The following is a 6,000-nucleotide window of genomic DNA, read 5'->3' as shown; positions in this document are numbered from 1 at the left end:
AGATGATACCCTGCAGGTTTTCTAGAAGTTAGAGGAATTGGTATATATAAGATGCAAATCTTTGTGATTTGTAGAGGTGGTGAACATACCACTGTTCTACAGTGAGACTTCTTGATTATAAGTGACACTGGGTAATTCTGATTTTTGTATGCACTGGTTTTATGAAACATCTAGAACGTAGAATTAAATTTTTTCTCTTACTTCAGTGGATCTTCACCACAGCAATGTAAGACCCTTTTCTTAATGAAAGGAAATATGATTAAAACATAATTGCAAAAGAATAAGCAAAACAAAGCACTGTGAATGATTAACAGGACTGCAAGTGTTTTTTTTTTAATTTGATTTTCTCAAATTGCCTGAATTGCCAGCTGGTAGTCCTCACGTAATGAAAATATTGAGATGGGTTTGTTAGAATAGGGTTCCTTCACTAAGTTCAGCAAATTAGTTTAATAACTGTATTTCTGAAGCCATAATAATCCATGAATGCCTGCAACAATTATTATCCTCATTATTATAATAATTTTTGCTGTTACAGATAGCTATATTGAAGACATAACTTCTAAAATTACAGTGGTCATTCTCATAAGTTCAGAGAGTTTTTTCCACTTAATAGTCTTAAGTTTAGGGGTTTTTTCCTGTGTTTGAAACCCTAGCTGGCACTGGAGAGTAAAAGAGTAACACAGAAACACAAATAGTCATTGCTGAAGTCCTCTGAGCAAAAAACTGGGGACAGAGAGGCAATGCCTGAAACACCAAGACTCAAAGTTATTATCCTGTTCTCTTGCTTCCCTTTCTTTTGATCCTTGTGGCTGCTCATTATTCCTTTTGTGGCTGAGTACTGAAGTAGACATGATGCACTGTACGCTGGGGAACACTGAGGACTTACGCAGAGCCACAGAGCAACCCAGTGGTCACTAAGACTAAGAGTTCCTTGGTCTACAACATTCATTTCATTGTCATGTGTTGGTGGCACAGCATCCTTCATGCTCACTCAGCCACAGATCCCAGCAGTCAACCAGTGCACCTGAAAAGAAGACTCATCCAGCAAAATCATCAGTGGTTAGGTTTGTATAATTTTAAACCCTTTTGAACAAGTGCAAGTGTTTGCTGTAAGCAAGAATACTGACCAGGTAAATTGCCTTGTTTGATGTAATGTGACACATTTCTTTCCATGTGAAGTGTTTTGTTGGGCTTGTGTGGCTGGATTTTGGTAGCGGGAAGTTACAAGGATGGTCTCTGTGAGATGCCAGAAGCTTTCCCTCTAAGAAGGGAAAAAAGTTACTGTGTAGATGTAATTTCCTCTGCAGACAGAGAAAAGAGGAGTAAGAATATGTGAGAGGAGCAACTCTGGAGATGGTAAGGTCAGTAGACAAGGAGGGGGATGCAGTGCTCAAGGAACTGGACCTGAGATTCCCCTGCAGGCTGTGGTGCAGCCCATGGTGAAACAGACTTTCCCCCTGCAACACATGGGGTCCAAGAGGATGCAAGGATCCACCTGCAGCCCATGGAGGAGATCTATGCTGGAGCAGGTGCCCCAGGCAGGGATGTGAACACTTGGAAAACCCCTGCTGGAGAAGGCCCCAGGCAGGATCTGTGAATCTGTGGAGAGAGGACTCTGTACTGGAACAGGTTTCTGGTAGGAGTTGTGACCCTGTGAGGAACCCTGGCTGCAGCAGGCTCTGCCTCAAGGACTGCACCCTGTGGAAGAGTGACACACATTGCAGCAATTCATGGAGAACCGCTGTCCATGGGATGAACTCATGTTGGAAAAGTTCATGTGGGATGGACAACCATCTCCTGTGGGAGGGACCCCATGCTGGAGCAGGGAAATAAAGTTTGTCCCTGAGCAGCAGCTGAAACAACCTGGGACGAACTGATCATAAACTCCACTCCCTGTCTCCTTGCGCTGCTGGAGAAGAGAAGGTAGAGCTGGGAAGGAGGGAGGGCTGGGGGGAAGGTGTTTTTAAGACTCCTTTTACTTCTCACTACCCTGCTCTGGGTTTGTTAGTAATACATTCAGTTAATAACTCCAATTCAAGTCTGTTTTGCCTGTAATGGTGTTTGGTGAGTGGTCTCTCCCAGACTCTATCTCAACCCATGAACCTTCTGTTATATTTTTTGGAGAAAAAAAAAAGCAAAAAAAAAAGCTATCCATTTGTGGAAGAGAGGGACTGAAGGGCTTTGGTGGGTGCCTGGTATCCAGCCAGGGTCAAACCACTAGGAGAGTGAAGAAAGTTCATATTGACTGACAGCAACAGCGGACATTTGTGTACAGGCTTGATAGTAGTTTAAAGGGTTAAGGCTTACATCTTGCTTTGGCTTCTCAGCTGATTCCATCAGTCCTTTGCAGATGTTCCTCTTCCCACATATTTGAGTGTAAGCCACCAGAATGGGGCCACAGCCTTGGCAGCACTGTAAGGTAATGGTGGCAAATAATGGCCCAAGTCCAGACAGGAGCACTGTGACCAGTCTCACACAGGTAACCTTCCAGTTCCGGCATCTCTTCTATCTATGCACTTCTCATCACGAACCATTAATTCTGAGGGGAAACCCTCTCCCAGAACGTCTCCTGAACTCCCTTGTCTCGCCAACACCCCACAGCCCCCAGGAAGGAGGGCTCGCTCGGGGGCGCAGGGCCCAGGCCCACCCGGACCCCGCCACGGGCCCCACAAGCCCCTGGCTGTGCCCGCCAGCGTACGTCTCCATCGCGACCGGGCCGCGCTGGGGCGCCGGGGCTGAGGGAGGCGCCGCGGCCGCCAGGGGGCGCCGCCGCCGACGGGGCGGCGATCCGGGCCCGTCCCAGCCCGTCCCGTCCGGCCGCACATCGGCAGCACCTTGCGGAAGAGCCCGGCCCTGCGCCCCCGGAGCGACGGTGCCCGGCAGGTATGTAGCAGGCGGCTGCCGGCGGACAGAGCCCGCCCGGCAGCGCTTCGCACCTGGCGGGCTCCCAGCGCAGTGGGGCGGGAGGGCTGCCGGAGGGACCGGCTCCGGTTTCCCTGTGAAATATCCGGCAAGGCAGAGTTGGGTTCCCTCCCTTGCTGGCGGCTGGGCGCCCCGCGTGGGTACCGCGCTGCAGAACAACTTTGCTGTGCCTTCAGCAGGGTGACCGCGGGTCCCTCGCGGGTGTTGGGGAGCTGTTCCCTAACACTGCCTCTGCCGCCTGGTTGTCCCCTGACTTTATCGGGCGGGCTATGCCCATCGTCCCTCTCACGGTAGATCAGAAGTATTCTGGGTGTGGGACCCCGTCCCCAGGAACTGCCACAGTGTGGCTTGAAGGATGTCTGTGCTGAGGAGGGAACGAGATTTGGAGTTACATGTGAATTAAATGGTCCTCTGGTCCATGGATATGATTTCTGCCTACCGGGATTGAGGCATCTTAACACGACAGAATGGGGAAATTTCTGTTTCAGCTGACTACTCTGTATCTCGTCAGAGTCAGAGCTTCAGGCTGAGATCCTCCATGGGCATAGCATTAACCGTGCTCTCATCGAGTCTATAAAACCCAATGAAAGAAGCTAAATAATGGGCTTGAAGTAGTGAACGCCTGAAAATGAGCCTATGCTCACATCTGGTGCTGAGCAGCAGTTCTGCCTAAATGAGCTTGTATTACTATAGAAGTGTTTTCAGCTCTGCCACATCCCTGGGAGAGGGGACTGTTTTTAAACATGCTTTTACACTTGCAATAATTTGAGAATATGGACACAAAACCACCTTAGGAGCTTTAAGGTGTTACATGATATTTTAAGTCTTATTATGCAGGATGGAAATTGTCAAAACCATAGCAAACAAAAAGTAAAGATGCCTGTGCACTAAGAATTTGCATAAGGCACAGAAGCTGACAAATACAAAGATAACATTTGTAACAGTTAAAATTCTTGAAATTGACTTATTGTTATGGCTCCATATTGCTTAGATCTTTCAATTATACCAACATAAAATCCTCCAGTCTGAACATTGGAAGCACTAGATGTTTCTTGATCCTAAGAGGAGGAATGGGGAAGGAAAAAAAAAAAAGCAAACAATAAAACCCTCTCAAAGCACTGTCTAGAGAGTCCAGCCGTCCTTTTACTTTCAGGGCACAGCTGTGACCTGACAGCAGTTCCCTTACCTAATGCTGCCACTACCATGTTATGATTTTAGAAGTACCTAATTTAGTTTTAAATCTGATACTGGAATCCGTGCAGATCTGGTAGCATGGAGTCTGGGGCAGAGTGAGCTTCTCTGGAGTTGTACCCAGACCTGGTTTCTCTGGCCAACAATCCATCTGCTGCCATAAACTCAGAAATGAAGCCTGCATCTCAATGAGCATTTTCATTGTGAAGCTGACTCATTTAGGCTAAATGATTTAGAAGAACACGTTGTTTGGACTTTGGTTTTTCAATTTTAGACATTACTACTCCCTGTTGCCTATTCTACAACTCTGGCAGCATCTTAAAGTAATTCCCCAGGAAGGTTGGTTTAAACTGTGAGACAAATTTTATATTTCAGCATCCCAGCAGATTTGCTTCTGGGATAGTTGTTTATGAGTAAATTATTATCTGAAACCCAATGTCCACTTCCTAAAGGAGCACATCAAAGTTTTTAGTGTCCAAAGATTTTAGTTTTTAGGACAAGAGATGAGAAGAGTTGTGGGTGCTGTTGAAGGACTTACACAGAAAACTAAAGCAAAATAATTTACAGAAATTTGAACAGAGATACACAATTTACATGCAACCGGAAACATAATCCAAATATACTAATTACTTATTGTTTAACTGACTGAAACAAACAATCTAAAGTTATCCCCTTTCTATAGTTGGTCATACCATGTAGGAGAGTTGTTTTAATATCTATATACTTCCCTTGGAAAAAGTATATTTAAACTTATGTGTGTAGTAAGAGAAATAAATTGGCTTGTTGATAGCTGTAATAATTTCTTCTTTGTTCTCTGGATTTTTTCTCACCTTTCCATCTTTTATCAATGTCAATATTAGATTCAGTTATCAATTCACTGTAAGATTGAAAAATGTTACAAAAATAAATAGTAGCAAGCTGACAATTAGCACAACTGGCAAAAAAATAATAGTGCCTAGCACAGGAAAATGTAAAAATGTTAAGATGAGGTTCTTATATATAGCTTGCATAACAAAGGCCTTAAATATTTGTCCTTGTCCTTACCTTGTGCTTTCAAAAAGGTCGTTCTCAATCTTCAAATACCATTCAGTATACTTCAGCAATTGCATTTTACAGGTGCAGTATTTATGACATTTTATGAGTGTAAAGGTATGAAAATTAGAACTAACTGAGAAGACAGTGCTTTTCCTGATATATTTGTTAAATTATCTCCACACTTACTTGTTGTATTCATATTTCTCAAGTCCCATACTGTACCAAGCTATACTTCTCTGCAGCACAGCCCTTCATGTGTCTTCTCAAGAACTACTCCTCTTGGGCTCTCAACCCACCTCTTATTTATTCCAGTTACCTTCACGAGCTGCAGCTGCTGCCCAACTAAGGACTTCGCAGCTCTAGCTCGTTTGGAGTAACTAGGACCCACACAGATCTTACAGGGACTCTCTCCATAAGGACCCACTTATTTAATACATAGATCTTACAACACTTAGATCTTGAGCAGGGACTCTCTCCATAACAATACATATATTCAGGCCCCCTCACTTACTTAATTTTCTGTATTATAAACAGCCACTTTACTGCAGAAAGGATTAATGATAAAATTCAAAGCTGTACAATAAGGGGCTAAACTTACACATCTCAGAATTAAGATAGCCTAGGTTGCAGCTTTTACTTTATAAGACACATTCTTTGTTTCTGTGGGACTCCAACTTGTTATAATGTCAAGTGCTGCTTTTTTTCCATCCCAGACTCTCATAGTTGAATATTATGAGGGGCTGTGTTTTAGATTGGTTCGACTTTGTTGTATGTTGAAGCTGCTCAGCTTCTTTCAGGACTGGGCACTCAGGACACACTCACTGGTGGGCCTGGAAAGTAGACTGGGAATGA

At 44.5% G+C, this 6,000-nt stretch overlaps 1 protein-coding gene across 1 annotated transcript in view; it reads left to right on the top strand.

Annotated features, from left to right (window-relative positions):
• The first annotated feature begins 2,852 nt into the window (after positions 1-2,852).
• Positions 2,853-6,000, top strand: part of TXNRD1 (thioredoxin reductase 1) — a 35,470-nt gene continuing 32,322 nt past the window's right edge. Inside the window, exon 1 of the mRNA XM_064732355.1 lies at positions 2,853-2,883. The gene's annotated coding sequence lies outside the window, so the exon portion shown is untranslated. The remainder of the gene's footprint in view (positions 2,884-6,000) is intronic.

Source organism: Zonotrichia leucophrys, chromosome 1A, assembly GCF_028769735.1.
Source record: "Zonotrichia leucophrys gambelii isolate GWCS_2022_RI chromosome 1A, RI_Zleu_2.0, whole genome shotgun sequence".
Taxonomy (NCBI): domain Eukaryota; kingdom Metazoa; phylum Chordata; class Aves; order Passeriformes; family Passerellidae; genus Zonotrichia; species Zonotrichia leucophrys.
Note: the sequence above shows the minus strand (reverse complement) of the source record. Positions and strands in the feature narration are given on the sequence as shown.